Raw genomic sequence first — 24,720 nt, 5'->3', positions numbered from 1 at the left:
TTTAATTGCATATCTTACCAGATACCTATTAGAGAGCAATCAAAAAATGAACCATCAAGTAAGCAACAGTTCAGAAAGAACTTTTCACAAGAGACTATCTTGAAATATATTAGTGAAAAATGACAAAAGCACATTTTTTTCATGCTGTAGCTGTCATGATATAATTTCTGCATGAATGTATTGAAGCAGCTTCTAAATATTTTGTTGTGGGAACTGCCCTAACTCACTTATGAAGGCAATATCATGGTAAAATCTTTGATTAACTTCTTATATTCACCCATACAGACATGTAAATAATAAAGTACATTTTAAGGCAATTTTGCTGATGCTTCAGAGGAGGATAACATTACCTAAGAACTGTACCAAACCCCTGAAGCCAGCTCTGCTTCTAAGCTAGCAGACTTTGAAATCTCAGAGGCCTTCCACTGAGTTTGATTGATGAGCATGGCGGTGGTGGCAGTCCTACAGTGGCAGGATACACAAACTGTCTGCTGCATGACAAAGGGAGAAGTTGAATTGGATGGAATAAACACATCCTGGAGGGTCTGGGTCACCTGCACAGAAATTTAAATGGTCCTCTTTGACCAATTTTGTCCATATGGCCATTCATAGAAATGTGCATTTTTTATTTACAGAAATAACACTTTTGGAAAGAAGTAGCATATATATTTACTTATATATATATATTTAAAAAAAAAAAAAAAAAAAACAAAAAACAAAACAACAACAAAAAAAAAAAAAAAAAAAAAAGCCACCAAAAAACAAAAACCCAAGCTTTCATTCCACTTGTTATTTTGGGTATTTAAGTATATCTTTCTTACTTCTTCTTATTTCTACTAGATGGCATTTCAATGTCTTTTTGACTACACCGAAATGCTGCTGCCAACTTTTCAAATTATCTTAACTGTTGGCTTCTTACTCTGTGAAATCCTGGCCAGAGCATTTTGCTTGTGAAACAGTAGAATGAGTCTTTCATCTACATTTATGATGAAGGAAGGGTAGTATAATGTCTTTGTAATCTTTCTGTTTGTAGAAGAAATGCTAATATGTAAAATACAAAACAATAAATTTAAAATGAAAACAAGACATAATAATTTGGATAGGTATAGCACATTACTGTACAAAGGAAGTACAGTAGAATGAACACTGTTTTCCTTGTTTCAGTGTAGACAATTATATATAATATCCTTTTAAAATGGTAGAATCACTCAGCAGGTTTCGTTCTTCTGTCTGTGTCAGCATTTTCAGTGCTTCAGCCTAAAAGCTACTTTTACAATGCGTTTAAGAGCTTGAGTGATGAAACTGTAGAAAAATCTGGAGACGGCCTAACAGCCAAATCTATTTTTCCCCACTGAACAGTCACCAAAAGTATTTTGTCATATTTTACTGCGTATCTCCTTGAAGAGTTTCATATAGTTACACTGTATTATAATTTTCTATCTGCCTTCTCAGAGTAAGCTGACACAGTCTGCTCCTGGTTTTGGCAACAGTTCAAAAGTTACCTAACATTTTTATGATATATAAAAATACAATTCATATTTTGTGCATGTCTATCATGACTATTTTTTGGGTGAATTAGATTATTATATATGAATGCAATAAAAACTATATGGAATGCTTTAAATATTTATAACTGAATGGAAGAACTTTTAAATTCCCAGTATACTTTCCCCATCCCAGTTTTATAGGAGAAATAATAATTTCTCCAGGATATCATTTTTTAGTCTGTAAAGTATAATCTCCTGGATTTAATTTTTTATTTTTTTAAATAGCTTTACAGCACTATAACATCAGAAATAGAGTAATTACTGTCAGGGACCACTCACATATTTTAAGCAGTATTCTGAAACTGAAGATATCTGTTTGTACCTTAAAGATTTGCAAAGGAAGATGAAGATAGGATGCAAAGGATTTGGAATTTATTTAATATTCACTTATGATATTTTGGCTATCAGCAGGAAATGCTTTCATATTATAAGGACATTTCATAGTTCTTTTACAAAAGTTTTGATTTTAAAGATTCACAGTTTTGATTTTAAAGATTCAACATATCTGTGAACAGTGGCAATTTAAAATAACCTTTCTGTTCCAAGTCATCCATATTAATATCACATCTAGTATTGCATGTGTCTTAACCTTGAAGTAATAGCTGCTGGTAGAAGAACCATATGACATCTGCAGAAAATGTAAAGCCACCAAGGGAATGTTTTTAGGCTCAGGCTTAGGCTGTGCCTTGTAACTATATTTCTTGCAAAAAGGAAAAACACCAGTACTTCTTGCTGCAATCAGCATATATTTTCTATCTTGGATTTAATACCCTATTTGTATTTCATTTTTGTGTGAGTACTATCACCAGGACCTCCCCTGTGTACAGAGAAAACAATAACTTTTTGCATCAAAATTTAATATATGGCTCTGTACTACTGCAATTCTCTATTGTTGTGATTAATGGCCTACCACCACATTTTCATAAGAATTGGAACGTCAGTGCATCAGGTAAAATATTGGCTTCATTGAAGTCAGTAGGAATTACCATTGACTAAAGATGGTTCTGAATTTCTCCCACTGTCCCTTGAATTTACATTTATCTGGACATTGTTCTAAGTTTTTACATTTATCGTAACATTGTTCTAAGTTTTCTGGAAATAAAATGAAAGGGAGAAAAAAACATATTTTTTCTATTCATATTCTTTTAGACAAACTGCAAACAGTTTTTCTTTCTTAAACATATGCTCCTGTTACATGCAAAGATACCTGGATTTCAAATACCTCAGGCAAAAACATAAAAAGGAAACACACTGAGGTAATACTTTTCTTGTAATACTTCGGATACAAATACATATATTTACGAGTTTTATTAACTATGTATTTATACATAAACATGCATTTTGAATATTTGTACCATGACGTGATGGCTGGAAAAGTTTAACTACTTTCTGAGACTTAATTCTTCAAACACTCTACTAGACATCACAGATAACATAGTTTTCAATTCCTACATAAATAATAGTTCAGTCACTTTTTGACTTCTGGTCGATATGAAAATCTAGCACCAAGTAAAACTACTACCTAGTAATACTAAACTGCATAAGATAGATAAATCAGACAGAAAATGCTTTTCATTTCTTCCCTTTGGCCCATAGTGAGAGATCAGCACTGCAGTCAGAAGCAAGTCTGCATGGACAGAGCTGCTACCTTTGACTGTGCTGTTCCTCCCTTGCCTGTCAGCATTGTTGTATTGGTCATTCTAAGACAATGTGGCCACCAAAAAAGTAATTAAATTTGACCTCCACTTTGATTCAACATTACTACTTAATATTGTGCATCCACGAAAGTCCTTCACCTGTTCTTTCTGCACTATTGAATCCTTATGCCCATACTCTCTTCCATTGGATGTACTGGATTTTAGAGTAATCACTTAGTGTAGCAGCGTCCTGAAATGAATTGCCACTGTGATAACTAAAGTGTCCAATTACAACAAATGCCACTAAAGATGAAACAGCAGATAAAGAAAAACAGAACAGGAACAAAAATAGCCACCAAAACAAACAAACAAACAACAACAAAGAAAGCCTCACCACACACAAACATGTTAGGCACCAGGGAACTGAGTTCATACTTAAACAGAGTTCTGTGGTTTCCCTTTCTGTACGTAAAATGTGTGTTTGCATACAAACATGTTTTAATGAGGTTTTGTGACACTCATATCACTAAAAACTTTTAGTATCTTAGCTGGCAGTGGTACAGAATTATCATAGGATGGTATTAATACAGCTATGTAAAATATTACGTGGCAATAATGTCCAAACTGTAGAGTTTATTTATTATTAATAATAACCATCAGTGGAAAAATTAAACACATGCAATTAGCTAAAACTTTTATACTACAGGGAACAGACTGACTAACCCTAAATTTATTGTACTGTAGAACAAGTGCTTATTAGTATCAGAGCTACCATAAATCCCCGTTATTCAACTATGCTGAACCTCAGCAGCACTCCTTAAACTATCAACAATTACTGTCCCTTGTGCACCAGTAACAATATTAAGGTTGGTCCTGTTTTCAGAACAAAGATACTAGAGATGGAGAAAAGATTTTTACCTCAAGAGCAGAATTATAAGGGGATTTGAATGTCTATTTTTCCAACAAAATGGTGGATTTTTCAAGAGAGAACCATATCAAAAGCAAATATATAATACATATGCAAACATACAGATCACCTAGAATAGGAAAACATATAAACAGTAATTTTAACTATAACTGACAGACAGAGTAAACGAGCAGCTGAAATTGTAGAAAGCCATACTAGAACCCTGACAGCAGTCTTACAGAAGATATCCATGGAGGCTTGCAGAATCCTATTTCATGCTTTTAGTTGCAAGAAGTATGAGCAGAGAGACAAAAAACTAGTGTTTCATCTTCCCTCAAACATGACAAGGGCTAATTGATTTCCAGCCATCAATAAAACAAAAGATTGAATTGTGACATTCTTCCTGTGGCAGTGAATAATAAAACAGAAAACCTTCATCTTTGACCTTGGTCCAAGAGAAACTGCCCACATTTTATGTTAAATTAATATTTGCTGTCATCTCACATAAAAATTGGTTATAAACACTATCATTTAGTAACAATAATTTTATTTCAGTTTGATTAGATGTGCTTCAGCTTATTATCATATTCATTAACTACGTTCATTGTAATAGGAATGTAACACTGATCTATTTCTTTGGATTAATTCTTCACAGTCATGCAAACTGGGAAAAAGTTAAGTGCTCTTTCTGTTTCTTTTACAGGTATCTAACTTGAGGAAATCAACTTATGAATCAAAAGAGTTAACCTGAGATTATCTTCCATGTTGTCAACAGAGGTAAAAAAAATTGAAGTTCTAACAAAGTGCCAGGCTGTTGGTACTTACCATTACTTATCATAATTCACAAATTGATTTTCTGCCCTTACATATCTTTAAACACCAGTTGGGCTTTCAAAATACCATCACTTTTTATAAGCTGATGAGTAAGACTGAGATTTAGAGCCTTCCAGCAAACATTCCTGCCATAAGCCAATTTTCAAAAGCATTTACAATATTAACTTCTCAATGTTGTTTTTCTGCTGTATGTTAGAGAAATATCTTTGGACACACAGGAGCATTTTTTTTCCCAGTATTTCCATATTCACATAAAGATGTAAGTACAAGGGGAGTATGTATCTGCATCACAAATCACGTCAATAACACTGTATTTCATTTTTGTTTAGTCAGAATATGAGTAAAACTAATAACAGGATAACTTTCCTTACCTAATATTGTGTTTGTCTTGATCTTGAAAATTCAAAATACAGACTGAATGTTAAAATAAAGTTAAATAGTAAAGGCAACCCCAGACCCACTTACAAAATCATGCATGAATCCTATAATGCATGTATAAGCCTGAGGTATCACATGCTTGCATGAAGCAGTACCTTGAGGAGAACCTCATAGACCTGAATATCTTATCATCTTAAAAGCTTAATTCAAAAGCCTGTTAGACAAACAGTACCTTTCCAACCTGAAATAACCATGATCTTACTGGAGGTTTACTCTAAAGGACACTCAAAACAAAGCACTTTATAATTTTGATTATCTTCAGCATTTTTCTCTGTAGGAATGAGCAAAAATAGCACAGAAAAGATAAACACTGGATGTTCAGATAACAAGAGTTGTGTAAAATGTACAAAAAATGTGGTCAAGATCATGAAAACGTTTTTCATGTGTTTGCTCAAATGAAAATTATTCCTAAGCTTACAAAGAAGGACTTCAAATTTTATGAACATTACTTTTCAGAGCTCTTTTCAGAGAGCAGACATCTTCTATAAGCCATCACCACAGGGTTCTTATTAACTTTATTACAAAACAACAATTATATAAACACTTTTTACTGGAATGTGCACTTACAATTTATTGACCACCACAAGCCATCCTCTTTCTGTAACTTTTTTCTACTGAAGTCCAGGAATAGCATTTTTCTTTCTGCTAAATCACAACCTCAATATTTGAATGAACGTGATTATTTCAAGTCTATTATACACATTTAAATAGACTATGCAGCTGTTTGAAAGTGATCTGGAAAAAAAATATTTAGATGTCAACATTGGGAAATAAAGCTTATACATTGTCATGTTATCATATGTTCAGTCAGTTTAGAAGTGTTTAGCCATATTTATGTAGATTCTCTAGAATTTATGATTTTAAATAAAGGCATCAAATATCTTCTCCACAGAGGGATCACCAAAAGTTCAGATTTGCTGTAACCATTCTTTCAGACAACCCTCACAGCATCAATGCTACTTTACCTCATTCAGCTTAGAAAGCCAGTAATCTTTCATGCCTCTGTTTTTTTGCTGTTGTTATTACATATCTAAGTTCAAACTGTGCAAAGAGTGCTGGCTCTGAGTTGTCACTGTTTGCTTTTAAAACCCTGCCAGAACACTTTTTCATCAAATGTGTGATGTCAATCCCCAAATCTTTAGTGATCTCACCAAGTAAGCACTGTTTGGGATGCTTTCAACTTAAAGATCTATCCTACCTAATAAATCAAACAATTAAGCAGGATGTATGGAGCATGCTAGGAAGTTTCTTTACAAAAGATTTGGTCCAAATAGAAAAGGATTGAGAGGGAAAGATGAATAATGGAAAAATACGTAGGGCTTTTAGCAAAGCTAAACATGAATTCATTAAAATTCTTATTCTACCCATAATTTGTTCATACTGATCTCTAAGAGGGTAGGAGAAATCACATGCCTCTAAATATATATTAGAAGAAAAATTATCCATGTATATCAAACCTACAAGCATTATCATTTTCAATATACGCCTTGCTATTCAGATTAAAATTACTCTTCAGCTTTACTCTACAGAAGTTTCACAGTGGTTTAAAGAAGAAAATTATGGTTCGCACCTCCTACCCCAACCACTTTAAGCCCATTGGTCAACATGACAGAAAGAGTAGTAAAGGCATATTTTTCTTACTTGGTATTTAAATAAATATATCCTGAATGAAAATTTTCTTTTGTGAATTTAGCTAGAAAAATAACATGAGGAGTGAGGTATGAGTAAACACATCACTAGATATCTCCTTAGCTCCCGGTGGGCCCGAAGACAAATAGCATCAACTTCCAAGTTACAGAAAGTTAAGCTTTGAGTTATAACATCTCCTTCACCGTCATTAAAAAGAGTTTGTATTTTGAATTCAAAAAGTAAATGGTTTGATGTAGAAAGAAAATACTTCTTTGGTTTTTACCATTCTCGTGGGACAATACTAAGATATTTTCTTAGGCTTGCTGTGTTTTGAGACTTCTAGGATGCAAAATGAAGATGAGTGCTGACATTGTAAAGGGAGCTTGAGCTCCTCAGAGGTAAAATGGCTAATCTAGATGCTTCCATGCGTTACTATACAAGACAGAACCACCCCACGTGTGAAGACAAGACTCCAGCTAGGCTTAGAAAATTTTTGATTATGTGAAGGGTCTGAGTAGCAGCCACATAATTAGGGGATGGAGGGAGGTGCACAAAACCAGCAGCTGATTTACTGTGATTGTCTAGATACAAAGAAACTACAGAGCCAGGTCCTGAAAAATGAAGAATGTATAATGTAAAGTCGGATGTGGACCCTCGCTACTGTGCTTTGCTTTTTAAATTCTGTGTAGCCAATACAAGAAATATTTTGTTCTGTTTCTTCATGGGAAACAGGTTGAAGTTTTACAATCTGAAAAATCAAATTTTCAGGAAAAAATTAAACATACTGTAGGCTCTTGTTTCATGTCACTATCTCAGTTATTCTGTATATTATAAAATAATGTCACTTTATCAAACATTTTGTGCTGTTTCTTAAAGCTTTTGAAAATTATTTTGAAAATTTCAAGGATATTTGAGTAGTAATACACAAAGATCAGATAGACATCTGTCAAGCCCCATCATACCAGAAGCAACATTTCCCGTGGCAAGTTTGGGACAGGGCAATTGATCAGATATTCTTCTTTTTCTGCAACCTGCTGTTGAAGTCACAAGCACAGTATCTGCATACTGCACCTGCTTACTCATCCACACCCAAATTTGGATCTCTTAAAATTCAGAGCAGTCCCTTTGGCGTAACTGAGAAAGCTGCTGTGGTAATGCAGATCCTGAGGAGAGGAACAGAGTTTATGAGAGTCAAATGTAATTTGTAATTTCCTCCACTAGTAACATGCTAGTTATCAAATATTTTTCAATACTAAAAGAATCTGTGTCCAGCCTATTACTCTTAGAGAGGCTGCCATTCACCTGCAACACCCCTAAGTCTGGGCATGGACCCACCATCAGACACAATGCTCACTGAACTTGGCAGTGTGATTCAGGACCTTCCTGAATCAGAACCTAGAAGAGGGTAATTAAAACCCACAGAGTCAGCCAGTAGAGAGACTATTTTAAACTGCTTACAAATAAGAATTTTAATATTTTTACATCTCCTTCGTATTTCTAGAGTCCAGAGATAAATGATTCTCAAGATATAGACTTCAGCATATTGGAGCCCAAAATATTAGCTGACTTCCCAAAGTCAAAGTCATACTTCATTTTAGGGGCAGAAATAGGAAAAAAAGTCTAGTTTTTCACTTAACCTCTGTGAAATATATCACCACTTCTTCTCTTATCTTTTCCTTCCATTTCTGTTCTCTTCTGTCACTCCCTCCTATCCTTTTTCCCAAAAAAAGTTTAATGAAAAATGTATGGAAATGTCAAGGACAGACAATTTATCTTTACAAAAGCTTAGAAGTTTACTTTTAAATATTGACAGGTACAGTCAGGAGTCATCCAGCTATATTCACTTCCAAAATCAAAACAAAACAAAGCCATACAAAAGGAAAAAAAAGCAAAGAGACAAACACACACACAAATTCACCAGCAAATACATGACACATGATACTGCCTTAGTGTGTGTGTATATATATATGTCCTGTTGGTGATAGACTATTAAAAAAGTAGCCTAGTATAACACTCTTCATTATATACTTTTCTCAATAGGCATTTTCTTTACATTTATCAAATCATTCAGTACTACTTTCTATTTTATACCATGCTTAATATTCCCGGAAGAAAAAAGAATTTATTGTTCATTGGATATAACATAGCCAATAGGAAAATCTATTTTCTGGATATCTTGTTTATGGGCTGTGTTTGCCTCCAATTCTTCTTCTGAAGTTCTACTCACAGGGTTTGTACTTCCAGCATCAAGACTGATGCACGTACAGTGATCAATTTTGTCAATCCCTTTGAATCTTTAACTGATCTGATTCATCAGGACATAACAGAACAGACACTTTAATTCAACACTACCCACTCTACGCTTTTGCAATTACACAGAGTAACCAAACACACCTTTGGCGCTAAAAATTACCCAGCTTCTGTTTTCTTAGGTTCTGATTGTTTCTGAAAGCTGGAATGGGGGAGAAAGTGAACTTTATGGAGATGTAATGGAGTGCTTTTAATTAAACAAGGGTGAGGTGTTCGTTTTCTCCACAACTGCTTGATTACACTTGTCCACCAAATCTGTGATGATGCTACCCTCTCAATCAGTCCAGATAGATTTGCATTGTCTTTCTAAAAAAAAAGCAAGCAACCAAAAAAAGCACAAGAATTTTCTCACAATCTAATTTATTTTTATTATGAAGAACCTTACTTGATTCCTTCAACAATTCCACAAGCCTTATTAAGGCATTTGCTAAATGCTTGTAAAGGAGTTGATTTGGTGGAATTATGATGCTTGCTATGTTTCTTTAGGTCAACTCAGAGATTGCAGCAAGCCTTGTGCTAAGTCAGCTGCTCTACAGAGCCAAAGAAGTCCCTGATACAGAACCTTCCCCATCCCCTGAGCAACAGGACTGAAACACTGCCCTGGAGACCTTAGGCTGGTATCCTTAATTCTGCAGGAAAAAAATATGTCTTTATTCTTGCTTCCCACATTCAGATTGACTCATAAATAAAAAATAGAATCTGGACTATCATCTGACCCTAGCAACAGAATTTTTTTCATTTTCTATCTAGTTTTCAGATTGTTATTAACACCACAACTGAATCTTCAATATATACTGTAGTTTCAGCAACACATTGCAATTGGCAGCAATCAGTACTTGACTATGCTGAATTTTCTCTTAACAAAATACTTTTCCTGTAGTATAGTATAGTAAAGTATATCTTTCATATACTTAAAATTTTTGATAAGATTTAAAATACTGAAACAACTACCAGGGACATTCTAATTAAACCTGAAAGCACGAATAACCCCAGCTCCCTCAGCCACTCCCCATAAGACTTGTGCTCCAGACTCCTCACCAGCTTTGTTGCCCTTCTCTGGACATGCTCCAGGGCCTCAGTGTCTTTCTTGCAGCGAGGAGCCCAAAAGTGAACACAATATTCAAGGTGTGACCTCACCACTGCTGAGTACAGAGTAATCTTATCTCAGATTCATGAAAAAAAAAAGCCTGGAGTTCACTGTGAATTTATTTATGCCCAGTGACTTACTGGTAGGAACATCATAAAAGTGTTCAACACATCCCATAAAAACACGGAAAAGGAAAATATGTATGCATCTACCTGGTAATTTCCTCTAAGTCACCGAAAAGGAGAAGTCTGAACTTAGACCTGTATATATAGCCAGAAGATCTGATCTTTCTCTTGTTGAGCAGCCAACTGACAACCACAAGCCACTATTCCACAGGCATCATCACTGTAATTAAATGTTTTTTGTTGGGCAGACTGCGGTGCTGTGAGGGCACGTTGCATGGCATTCTGCTGCTTTATTCTTGGGAAACACACATTGCATATGACTGCATCTGCCAGGGGAGTCCAATCATCACCAGGCCCATGGGCACATCTAATTTCAATTAAGTGGTAAAAATTGCTGGAACCATGATAATTCTTCACAGAAAGGGATTCCCTATTCAGAGCACAAAAATGCATTGAGATGACATATCACCGCATTTGAGGAAGCACAGTTACCAGACATGTTGTGGTCACGTGTATGACCCCAAATTCTGCATGAAACATTCAAAACACACATACTGTCTGTCTACAAAATAAATGAATAATTAAAATATGTACAGAAAACAGACTAAGCTGTTTGTTTTGCTTTTTAAAACAGCAAGCTTACATAGTGCAATGAAATATTTATCCACAATGTTTTCCTCTTTCTGATCTATTTTTTCTGGATTGATTACCTCTGAAAGCTTTCCTGACATGAGCTTTTGTATGCTGACAAAACAGAGACAAAGCAAAGCATCTTGATTAGCCAAAATGCAGGTCAGCTTCTAGTTGAGGTTGCCAGACCAGCAAGAATAGGGAACGTGGTCAGAAGTCTGCATTTTTTGTAAATTTAGTTTTTATGGTGTAGAGTAATCCACTCCCATATTTTCCGCAGGAAGCAGAAGAATTACCAAACAGCACTTAGAGTTGAGTTTTTAAATTAGCTGGCTCCATTCTTTTGAGAATTGGTAACAAAAAGAGCAGTTAGATTTCAATGTCACACAAGCAGTAGTTGTCATAACAATTAATGTGCTGCCTCATAATCCGTGGGCTTCAAACAAGAAGCATGCAGTTAAGTTAGTGTTATTGCTAAATTCTAAATTATGCCTGGGTTCCAAATGCCTTTAGTGAGCTGACTGTATTCAACTGCAACTGTGTCAGCGTACACCATGTATTCAAATGTCCACAAGAAAATACACTTCAAACAAAAACCCACAGAAAACATTTTAAAGACTATTCACAAGGCAAATAGGCTTAGACTGGTTGTTCTGCATAGTATCAAACATCTTCCACTGGAGTAAAACATTTGTCCTTCTTGTATATGAGAATCTAGCCCTACTACTAAGTTCAACCTTTAAAAGTCCATGAAAGGCTCTGGTTATATTCTGCACAAACATGCAATCAGATGCATCTGTTAGTCACAACTACTAAGCTAGTATTTTAACTACTGATAACCAGGTGCTTGTACTATGAACCACTATGGCTTTCTCTCAAGTAGAACCCACTCAATATTTAGTACCTGTTCTGCCACAGACGTTTGAAAATATCTATGTACTACCTGTCAGTGAAATAAACGAGTCCTCTTTATTTCCATGGAACATTATATTATGATTTGATAAACTAAGCCCAAAGTACAAATGAAGGCTTATCATTACTCAGTTAGAAGTCTGTTAAGAATTTAAAATGTTTTTTTCCTTTTCTTTTTCTTTCTTTTTTTTTTTTTTTTGGCAAAATGTAGTAAAATGATTTCTAGCAAATAATTGTTTACTAAGAATTGTTTCGTGGTTTTATAATTTCTTCAATTTATGGGAAATCATAAGTACTATTAAATATGACTGCTGAATCATTTAAGTCCATGCTGACTCTAAACAATGAGCTTCTTCAGATAGCAATATTATTCAAGAGGAAAAAGAAAACAAACAAAACCAATCAAAATAAACAAAGTCATAAAACAAAAACAAAAACAAACCTGACAGATTTGCATGCATATTAAAGATACTGTAATCCACCAGGGACAATCTGGACAGGAGACAGCATGACTGTCTGACATGAAACAATAATCCTCAGAAACTACAGTCTTCATATTGTTCAGGAATTAGTTGTCATTGACACATAGGAGAGACTTGGATGATCTTTTGAGGCCAGATCAGTCTCTACAGTGATTCTGTACGGGCAACAAACAATTTAATTTAGCTGAGATACAGTGACTCCAATTTATGCTGAGGCATGGAAGAAGATACAGACCTGACCAAGAGAGGTGAAAGAAGGATGATAGCATCATTATTATGTACATTTATGCAATCCTCTCCTGCTTTGATTATAACTGATATCTAGCAATAATTTAAACTTTTGCTCCTTGAATATATTTTACATTCTTACATAAAACTCAGGAACTTTAACTTTGACTACATATGCAATAATGTCTATTGAATTATCAAACATAGCTCTGGATGAAATGCAATACCAGAACTGCACTGATGCTCGGTAAACAAATGTGTTGTATTTATGTTGTATGTATTTATTGTGGATACATATAGAATATATGTAGTATTTTCTTCATTCAGAAGCAATGCACTGCAAAAGACTCACTATTACTTCTGCAGCTGATGTTGCAGATGCGTAATGGGGTTGTATTTATACATGCTGACTGTTGAGCGAGAAGCATTTTTTTGTGTGTGTTTTTTTGTTGTTGTTATTGTTAGGAATGAAAATGCTTTCTTGTGTACCACCTTCTTGCACCACTTGCTTGGGAAGAAAACAATATGAGGATGCTTGCAAGTACTTTGCTCAAAAGCTATTTCGAAGCATCCAGTGAAAATTAGTATAACTTATCCAGCTGTTTGTGGACAAATATAAACATACAATGACTGACAGCTACTCCTTTTTTTACGTAGAAAATAGTAACTCAAATTCATTCTTGCCAGCATCAGTCATCTTACATCTGCATAATCAAGAGGCCTTGCAGATGACTGCTTCTTTGCTGACGAGTAAGTGATCCTTATTAGATACATACAATTCTTCAATTAAATAATTTATATTTATAAAATACTTTACTTTTACTGCACACATTATTTGCAGAAATTATTAAATCTTAATTGTGTTAATAGCATAAATTTAAAACTTTGTAATTCATAACAGAATTAGTAAAATTCCAAGAAATTTCTAGCTTCTTTCTTTTTGATTATCACATTTTTCATTGTTAATTTTAACTATATACACATTTCAATTAAATCAATGTGTCCTCACTGCCTGATAACTCTGTTTGACAGTTCTGTTTGGCAGCTGGTATCAGAGAAAGCGTATGAAAATATGTTTTGTATTACAAGATAAAACACATGGATTTGCCATTTTATTCCTACCTGTGTCCTTAGGATAAATGCAAAATAGGGAAGTTAAGAGACAGGGAGCACAGGGTAAGGTTGAGAATGATTCCAGACTTGTCAAAGCATCAGCGGAAGGGTCACAGAAGTCATCAAAGCTCTTCTGCCAAAGTGCCTAATTCAAATTCTAGTGCTGTGCTAAGTCAGAGTCTATTATTCCATTCATGTTTCTGTGAACATTACAGGCCCTTGTACATGATAATTTGGTTTGAAAGCCTCCCACTAAGGTGAAAAGATGAAATACATGTGTGTCCTGGTGCTATTGCAGTTCGTGCCTGAAGAAAGCATTTCAGCAAAACACTTGTGTGTATTTAACATTTCCTAATACTGCTTTGCTTTTAGGAATTTTTAGTAATTAATCCCCAATACTGGGAAAAGTTGGACTATTTTAAGCTACATTCCCTTCTGCTGATGGGTAAACAAATCTAAAAATTTAGTCTGCTTGCTGTTGCCACCAATATAGATCAGTTCCATTCTCATATTTGTATTGCCAAAGCAGAAAAAATACAAGCTCGAAATCCAAAATGTGAAAAGGAGCCCAAAGGAAATATGATGTTGGATTTCTATCCATGATTCTCTCAACCTAGAAAATTACAACCTGAATAACATTCCTTGTTATGGACAATTGCAAATATTCTACTTAAAATTCCACACCCAGCTCTCATTTGCTTTTGAAACTATTAATTTGAATGCCAGCAGTCCCTAACAATTTATTACCTGAAATTAAAAGGAATATTTTAAAATATTTTTTAAACGTGAAAAATAAGCGTACAACACAGGCCTTTAGAAAGCCTTCTTCCTATTCACATCTTCAAGGCCACTAGTTATTTCCATGCTTTTTAAATTGTTCACTGCATTTCACAGAAGCATGGGGAAACCGTAGCTGCTGTGTTATGGAATAACAGCCTTCAAGATAAAGGGGGAGAAAAAAAAGCAAAAAAAAAAAAGCCAAGGAATGGCTCAGTGATAAACATCTGGTTTTATACCTAAGATGCAAACTCTGAATTCATCCCCAAACACCCAAAATATTGGTCTGTGCAAGCTCTGAATTATCCACAATCTGAAAACCAAACAGACAAAAAAACCCCACACACTGTTTTGGGAATGTGAGTGGAATTAGGAGCTTAGGAAATGTGTGCGTTGATCAAAATGCATGCAGAAGTGAGAACTTACAGATTTGCCAGGAAAAAAACAGAGTTGCCTTTGCAAATGCAGCTTTGGATGGGTAGAGAAAGTTTCTCTCTGGAACAGGAAGATAAACAGATTCGTTATACAGCATTGCAGTTACTGCTCTGCCCTGCCTTATAAAACAGGAGGAAGCAAAACATCACACACACATTCTATAAAGTCTGGGTACAAATATGAAATAAAAAAAGTGAATAGCCCTCACATACCTACTTGTCTTAGAACTTGGGATCTAGAGAAAGAGCAGAAATTTGTACTGCTATACCATATTATAAACATCCCATAAAGTTTTTGCATTCCATCTTACCTTATGTAACAACACTATTTTTTGGACACATTTGCACATTAATTACAGTGTTATGCAGTTTTGTGTGTTTCATCCATTTTGAAAGCTGTACTTCTAAGAAGAAACTGTGGTTTTAGGATGCCGTGTAGCTCTGCTTATAAGTATGCGTTAAGATTAAATATCAGATGTGAAGCTTACCGTGACATTTTGCCTATAAAAAATTTATTTTAAGTGGAATGTGCTGTATTTTAACAAAACATCTCAAGGACTTTCAAGTATATCTTGAAGGCTCTCAAGGAAAAAGGAACAAGTTGTATTTTGCACACACTGAAGTTCCCTTGCTGATGCAAATAGAAAACCAACAAGAAAACAGTGCCATAGTATTTACATTTCAAAAATATCTGCCTATCTGTATCCTGAGCAGTTATTTTTGTTATGATAATCTATTTTTACCATATTGCTCAATTGTTAAAGGTCTTTGAAACACATTCTATAAATTGCCACCTAATCCAGGCAAAAATTATGTTATTTATGTTCCCTAGTCATTTTCTCAGGGAAAGCATAAATTCCTTTCAACGCTACATACATATCATATGGTTTGGCTTAGCCTTAGATTTCATTACCATTTTTGAATAAAGTATTTGTATGTAGAAGGCATGCTGTATTAACTAATCTGTTTTCCTGCCAGGGAAGACTTCTACCCTCATTTTCTGACTTCCCATCATGAACCAGAAAGTGGGTATGACAATGCAATTAATATCTATTTAATTGAAATCCCCAACTCCAGATACACTTCACTGCATGAGACACAATGGCAGTGTCTTATCATGTTGTAATTTTCTCTATCAAAAAAAGGCAGGGAAGAACTATCTACTTCGCACAGAGCTAAAATAATTCCATAAACATAGCAGTGAAATAGTCACACTCAACTTACAGAAATCGCAGCCCAGTACATAAGCTAAATTTTCTGACTGGCTCAGCTTTAGCAGCCTTGAAATCTCAGTAATAAGAAACTTAATTATCATCATATTTAGGAAGGAGAAAAAGAAACATATGCCTAACAAATAAGAATCCATACGTTAACGAAAAAAAGAGCGTGATTCATATACAGCGGAGAAAAGCCATTTTAGCATCAGTATTATTCTGAACAGAACAGTTATAAGTAATTGCACAGCTTTTTGACCACAGTGAAACAGTGTCAATGTAGACATTATGCCTTGTGTTATATAAGAAAATGAACATCATGGTCTCACATTAAAGTCTTCAAGTCTATGAATAGTTCACCAAGATGCTCAAATGCTCAGCCTTAAAAACAGATGGAATTGAACAAAAAAACTGCCTACAAAAGGTGATTAAGGCTAACCGCTGAAGGAACATGCTGTTTAATCAAGCATTTAAAAGAAAGGAAAGGAAGAAATAATATCCAAATCACTCTGTCTTACTCAACTATCACACTCAAAGTGAAGGTAAACAAAAACCCTCAAAGTGAAGGTAAACAAAGACCTTGCAATCCAGTTTTTCTGTTGTGTGAACAAGTAATGTCATCATCTAGTGTTGCTTCAATGAATCCTCATTCAACTGAGGCTCTAGGAGGAGACGAAGTCTGGATAGTTTTCTACCGGATGCACTGATGAAGATTTGTTACTGCCCATTACAAAGAAATTCACCTTTTTGGTGTTCACCCAACACAACCCCAAAGACAATCTTCTAAGACTGACATATAAATATACACACATTTTTAGTACCATTATTCAGTGCTCAGCATAAATTAAAAAATGTTTTCAATTAATCACTAATTTTAACTAAATATTTGAATATATCTGAAAGTTATTTAATAACTAACACCCATAAAATGTAATTTCTATTCTATAGAATAACTCAAAATTATGCTTTATAACTTTAGTTAAGATATCAGGTGTTAGGGTTCCTAGGATGTGCTAGGTGTGAGAGAAATCAACTCAACAGAATACTTAAAAATATACACATTGCAGGAAAACATTTAATATCCCTTTTGCTTGTAGTGTTTTGTTTTCTTTTTTAAGGGTATAACGTAAAATGAGCTATATAGAAATATACCATCTGGAGATGAAACAGACTGGTATTTGTAAGACAAAAAGGAAAATAAATTATACTAGGAAAACTATATGGAGATCAAGTTGGTAAATATTGAACAATTGGCTGTAGTGATCAGATTTGTATGCTGCAGTCTCTTATCAGAAAGGGATATAAATGAGAAGGTTGCATTTCTGTAGATTCAAGGAAGAATTCACAAGGGATTTTAGTTAAATGAGTTCTGCTGAAAAGATGTGCAGCGCTGAGCGCTGAGGAGGTGCAGAAAAGCTCTGCCGTGTGAATATGAGATGGCACTGGTCCATTGCCTGCTCCAGAACACTGTCTGGTTTGGCCAGAGGAAAATCCAGTGGAAAATGCAGAATACGTTAAACTACAAAGTGAGTTTCTTACGTTTAAATTTCATCTTCATTTAGTTCATCACTCAGCTTTAAGAAGCTCACAAAAACAGCATCCAAGCTAGTCTACGTATGAAAAGCAAATCAAGGGCATTACTGTATCTACAGAAAGGAAACAGTTCTGGCAAACAGAAATAGAAGAAGGAAAAGTATTAAATAATTCATTTAACTGAGCACTCTACAAAAACTGGCAGACTGTGAATTGCACATGCATGCCCGGTTTTACAACTCAAAAGCAGATCCTAAATCTCCAGAAAAGAAAAATTCATGTCATTAACTTTAAATTCAAAGTTACATTGGAAAGGTTTGTGTGAAGATCAATAAATAACTATAATTATTGAAGAAAACTATGAATAAAACATTAAATTATAGGTTGCAAGCCTGTAGGCACTTCACACCATTAAATAAATTTCTACTTTTAATCTAAACTCTCACTCTGAAAAAAATAAAGAAAATTAAGAACTCTAAAGAAAATGATGATTTTCTTTTACAAAATGAACCTTAAACACTTTTTTTGTTATGAATAAAAATTAAATTAAAATGAAAGTCAGCTTCTAATACAAGACTATTTTTAAGTTGAAAAGAGTATGAATTTATTCAACAAGAGAGAAACTGCAGGGTGGAGTGCTATTTCCCATATAGCATATACAACTTTGGATACAATACATACATTCTGATGTACAAAGTTTTCTGAATGCTAACATACAAAAGTATATATAAGGAAGGTAGAAAATATTCCCAGAGATTCAACTGAATCAGCAAATAACTGCTCTATCTCCTCACCTGGCTGAAAGTTTGTTCTCCCTTGAAAATTTGGCTTGAAAGCCTCTGGTCAGTTTCTCTTGAAGGTTTCTAGATTAATTGATGAGAAAAATGTAACATCTTTTGATGCCTCCCATTCTACAGGAATTGTATGTAGCCCAAAAGAATGAAAGGTATTTCCAAAAAATTATAAATTGTATATTAGCTAAAATGTACTATGATTGAGTTTTGTATATTTCGGTGTGAACTCTTTTGATATCATTTTATGTCATTTCACTATGAAATGACAGTTGTTTCAACTAGCATGATTTCAGTGCAGGATTTCTGTTATAGGTTATGTGCTGTCAGTTGCATTAATCACAGAACAATTTCTGCTCCATTATGTAAACAATGTTTCATTTGCTGTAATAGTTCTGTTTAAACATTTAAACTTCTCTCTGTCAGAATGCAGTCTTTCTACTTTCTGATTCCTCTTAAGAGGTGATGACATTTTTCTGCCTCTTCTATGTTTACTTGCTGCAAGTTGGCTGCACTGTTATTGAACCAAGAATACTAACAGCATGCCATAAGCACAAAAATCATCTTACTTTGAAAGACCAGTTACACTCTATTTACTTATAACTTGTGAGGATCATCTGGCTATGCCTGAAATGATTCAAGTTCAGCCTTTGAAGTTAAAAATTGGTGTTACAAATGCTATGCAGGATGATCATATAACCCCACCTCATTCTGTACACAACATCAATTACATGATACAAGAATACAATTTAATTCTGGAATCTGAAAGTAATCTCCACTGTGGGTAAAATTCTATGCTGAAGGTTTTGACAGAACTTCTGTTCTATGCAATGTCACCAACAACTCAAAAAACACAAGATGATGAAAGAAAAAACTATGCTATTTAGGTCTTGTGTTTATTTTAATTACTTCTTCATGTAGCAGACTGAAATGTTAAGTATTCCATTTTTTTTTGGTAAATTCATCCCAAAAACTCAAAATACTTTCTAGGACTTTTTGTAGTAAAGCAACATTTAGAGATGTAGACAGGAACATGTAAGCAACTTTTTACTAAGCCAATGTCAAACATGGGATAGAGCTAAAAACAATAACGCCTAATGAAAAAATCCAGAAGGTTGTAAGAATCAATCAAACATACAATAGAAACATCAGGTGTGATCCCTATTACAAGCCTATTTCTACATATGTAACTTAAATTATTGTGAAAAAAATGTCAGTCATAACTATTTGACTAGTATTAAAAGAAGCTATGCTTTTACTGCTATACAAGAGTTTCAATCTAAAATAGAAAAATTTTAAACACATCCTTGCATTTCATGACAACAGAAAAATAGTTAATGCTGCTGAGACAGCATCAAAGAAGTAATGAAGGCAGTATTTTGAATAGATACTGAATGTGAGGATGACTAACACTTTTTGGGTAAATTTACCTGTAGTACACTGTAGGCAAAAATATTGCCACTAGAAAAATAATCACTATTTCAGAGTCTACACACCAACCAATGCAATGACAAAACACACACTCATTACAAAGAATGAATGATTTCTTCCTGACCTCTGCTGTGCTGGTGCTGGTACTGCACTAGAAGGTAAGTGCTATGAACCCTATTAGATATACAAGTCAGCCAGACAAGATGCTTTTGGAATAATTGGAATAATTTGGAATAATATCCTCACACTTCTGACTCCACAGAAGTTCAGTATGATGAACAAAGCAGAAATTTTGGAGATCATAAGCCTGTCTAAGAGATTAAAAAGTACGAGGCCTGGCTCCTGGATAACCCCTATAGCAACTGCATTCAAAGAAAACAAGCTATTAGCAGGCATACTGAATCATGCAATCTACACTAAGCTTCCACCTTTCTTTTCTTCTACAGCAAAAAGTTTACCAGCAAGATTTCCTGTCCCCTGACTACAGTGCCTGACATGATACGGTCGAACTGACATTTTTCTTCAGGTGTTGCTGAGTCCTTCCTTCATGGCCTTCTAATCAATGTCATGCTCAAGTTTTGTCTTCCTTGGGACATAATTATTGGGGAACTATTAAAGAAATATATAATCTGTCATTTTAAAATTGTCACTATAATTTACCAGAGAATATATTAATGCCAGTGTTTTAATATTCCATTTAATGTACACCTCTCATTCAAAATCACTATTTGATTGAAATATTCATACACTTAAAGAATATAAAGTGATCAATAAATAAATTTGAAAAAAATAATTAGGATTTTAATTGTGGTTAGCCAACTATCAAAGAAGAATTAAGCTAATTATCCAAGACATTTTCGTTTCTCAGCTGTAATTGGAGGATAAACAGCATGTATATGAAATATCATCATGCTAAAAAGCAGTACTTTGGCTTTAATAATTAGCAACATGAAGTAGCAAATTAACAATGAAGTCTCCCTACACCAAATAAGACCAGTCTGTTCTATGCCTTCAAAACAAACAAAAGAAACCAACAACAACAAAAACAAAACAAAACAAAAAAAAATGTATCCTGACTAGGAAAGCATCAAAATTTCAAATTAGTAGCAATAAGAGAAGGGTGACTCCTGTCCTTGCTTTCAGGCTGCACATTTACTTCTTTCAGCTTGAAAACAATTAATTGAAAAATTATTGTAATGATTATTGGCATAGAGTGAGAGAGATAGAAGGACGGAAGGCATAAAAGAAAGAGATGGCGTACAGAGATTCATTCACAAGTCAACATATTCAGTATTTCTATAGTTCTCTAGAAAGCAGAATTTTTTTTTTTTTTACCAACTTTTGATTAGCATGACTCAAAATATAGCATTAATTCCCAGAGGACTGCTAGACATTCAAGGAGAGTAGGCAACTGATCATATAAACAGCAGCATGCAATATATTAATATTAACCAGTAGCTAAGTATTTCCATGAGCATCAATTGACACTTAGCAAGTGACACAGAATCTAACTTCACAAAATACATCTTACTAATAATTTACAATGCCAAAATCAGCCAATAGATGAGCCATGTAAGTAGCATCTTCTAACTCAGTAGACTCTTGGAGTACTTCTGCACAGCCAAATCCAACCATCTTTGATCTTAAATATACCTCAGCTGTCCAAGAAAATTGTCACCATTTTGTATAAAACTCCCCTTGTAGTTGTTTGGTTTTTTTCTTTTGCTTTTTATTGTTGGTAGGTATTAATTCAGTATCAATCACTACTGGAGCTCAAAACTTCTTTAAATACAGTAGAACACAATTCCCACTAGCCAGTTTCTCAGATAATGTCTAGGCAGTCAATGCTAAGTTTACAGAAAACTGCAACTGGTGGAAAACCTGTTACTGCTCATGAAATAGTCAGCTTATAAATACTTGCCCAGATGGATGGAGGACAGCTTCACTATCGCCATTTAATCCAGATTGTACAAAGGTTTCAAATGGTGTAAAAGTGATGGTAATGATGGTAATCACCATGCAGATGGTTTCTCTTCAACCCTCTCAAAAGAATGGGAAAGAAATTTACAGCAGCAGAGAGCGGTGAAAGAGGAAAAGGCAATTGCTTGCAGACACAAAACAAGTGCAGATATTTCATCACTCCCACTTCTGCTTACATCCTGAATGCCAGAATGGGCAGACACCACAAAGAGGAGCTTTTGTATGGAAGTCTTTGGTTCTCTTATTACTAGGACCCTAAATTTGTAATCAGAACAGTAACGTTAATCAGTTGAAAGAACTACAGAGGTATCGCATCAGACGATTGAAATAAATCTGCTATGTTTTGCCAGATTGAAGACCATAGAAGAATAGTAAGTATCTTACACCTGAAGTCTTTAATATCATTGGAATACAATGCAATGTTGTCTCTCTTGGCATATTCATCAAGGAGATGTGTGAAATCTTTGCAGTGATCTAATACAGCTGCTCACTTCACAATATTGAGATCTAAACTTAAATTTGAATCAGGTCTTTTCACTGCAAGCCTAGAGGTTAATCTAGTGAGGAACCGTTTCTAAGATGACTAAACTCAAAGCTCAGTTAATTGATAATGTCTTCATCAGTCAAAACTTTGGTCCAAAAAATAAACTGGTAAATGCCTCAAGAGCCAACCATATGGTTAGCTTGATAATCTTACCAATGAATTTGTCAGTGCATACGCTGCTGGTGCTCTGGCAATGAAACAGTGTTGGACCACATCCTTTCTGTTCAGAGGTAAACCCAGGCACAAACAAGATAGCACAAAATGCATTAAATATATAAATATAATATACAGAAAGCTGTTTGTGCTACTTTGACCACATGAAGACCCCCAAACCAACTCAATTTTCACAGCTAAGGATCTCCTGATGACTGCAGAAATGCTGCAGAGCCCCTCTGGCAGACGCCAAAGCTTGCATATTCCCTCCAGCTCTCAAGCCCAAGTGTCTCCCAAGAGACACTGCTGAGATTTATCTCTTCTCTGTTGGCAGGCAGCTATTTTGAGGCCAGTTGGAAGAGTTTAGAATGTTTCCAAGACTAATCTGCAGTGGGCTGGCAGAAAACTAGCCTGGGAATAAAACAGGGCTGAAAAGCACAAATGTTCCTGTTGTTGTTGTTGTTGTCTTGCCCCGTTAGTTATATAGTCTCTAATTTTTGCTCAATTAATCCTGTTGCAGCTTCCAAGCTTTTCCAAACTCTTTGCTTTCTGATAATGTGAGAATCTGATATTGGAATTAAGACAGGTATTCATTACTGCGATTATTATTTTCATGCAAAACACAAACATTAATAAGGGGAAGGGATGAGGTGCCCTCCTAAGACACCCCAACCTCTTAAAGAGATTGGCTATTCTAGCACATGCTGCTCTCACGAACAAAGCGGAACGTTGTTATCACATCAAGAGCAACACTAACACTGAAGGAAAACACAGCTCCTACAGTAGATGAAAATCCTCGTGCCAAGTATAGGGAAATCTGGGCTATCACTTCCATGTGATTCTGGCATTCTGTCTCTGGAGTCAGCCTCCATGTCCAATCTTCTTAATTAAATTTTAGATATGTAAGAACCAAGATTTTCAGAGTCTTATTTAAAAGACTCCAGTTTAAAAACTGGAAAGATAGATGAGGATGAAGAAATGAAGTCCAAGATCTCGTCTTGCAACCACTTCCAGAGAGTTAAATTAAACAGACAAATGTTAAAAAAAAAAAAAAGAAAAAGAAAAAGAAAAAAAAAAAAAGAAGAAAGAAAACAAAGCATAGGTCATCAGAATACATCAGAATATTTGTTTAGTCATACAAAGGACAGAAAGGATGGAAAAGAGACAGCATTTGAAATGTCTACCCAAATGGCATCCTTATTGTAAAGGCTACCTGAAATCAAAGAATGGCACACACAAAAGATGCTTAGGAAATTATTAACACAACTTAATCACACTGACTTATACTGAAAAATCCATTGCTAGGATTTAAAAAGGGTAGAAAAAAACGAGGGTTTTTTGTAATTTTTTTTTTTTTACATTTAATTCCCTATATGCCTTTAAGGGCTACCATAAGCCCTTCATGAAGCTTAATGACGTCCTTCTGCCTTTTCCTATTTCATTCATTAAAAATTTGTATGCGAATGAAAAATTTAAATGTGAATTCTGTACTAATGATACACTGAGACTACAGAGTTATACTGAATAAACCAGAAATACTTATTTTTCTTATACACTCCAATGACCTAGAGAATTACATTTTGCTCTGTAATACAGTACTGCTCTTTGTACATTATCAACATTAAGAATCATCATACATTATGAACTTTATAACTTTCAAAGGCAATCTCTGAGTCTTTACCATTATAGTAACAAAATTTTTAGACTCCTTTAATTATTATCTTCTTTAGACCATAACAAAAAAAAAAGAGGGGGAAAAAAAAACAAAGAAAAAAACAAGTTGAACTATGTTTCAAGAGATAAAATAGCCTGAAAGACAGTTTCTACTGCAGGCTTTTATACAATTTCTGTGTTTAAATAAGAGTCACAATGCACACAAAGTAAACTCATGAGAGTTCTTAAATACAAGTAGAGGCCACAAGAGGAATCTCTCAGCTGGATATCAGCGAAGGTAAAACATTATTGGAGCTGAACAGGAGAATCT

The 24,720-nt window shown here is 34.6% G+C and overlaps 1 protein-coding gene across 16 annotated transcripts in view; it reads right to left on the bottom strand.

Moving 5' to 3' along the window:
- LOC122162086 (sodium channel protein type 2 subunit alpha-like) overlaps positions 1-24,720 on the bottom strand; it is a 140,887-nt gene that overhangs the window by 68,701 nt on the left and 47,466 nt on the right. For 2 of the 16 annotated variants that reach the window (XM_042821998.1, XM_042822008.1), the window contains exon 4: positions 15,083-15,151. The exons of 13 other annotated variants lie outside the window; for them this stretch is intronic. The gene's annotated coding sequence lies outside the window, so the exon portion shown is untranslated. Of the gene's footprint in view, positions 1-15,082; positions 15,152-24,720 lie in introns of those variants that run through there. One more of the 16 variants, XM_042822020.1, reaches the window with a different exon arrangement.

The sequence above is a fragment of the Centrocercus urophasianus genome, unplaced genomic scaffold (assembly GCF_019232065.1).
Source record: "Centrocercus urophasianus isolate 14NV4802_14NV808 unplaced genomic scaffold, USGS_Curo_1.0 seq_20, whole genome shotgun sequence".
In the NCBI taxonomy this organism is placed as follows: Eukaryota; Metazoa; Chordata; class Aves; order Galliformes; family Phasianidae; genus Centrocercus; species Centrocercus urophasianus.
This window is presented reverse-complemented; position numbering and strand designations above follow the sequence as displayed.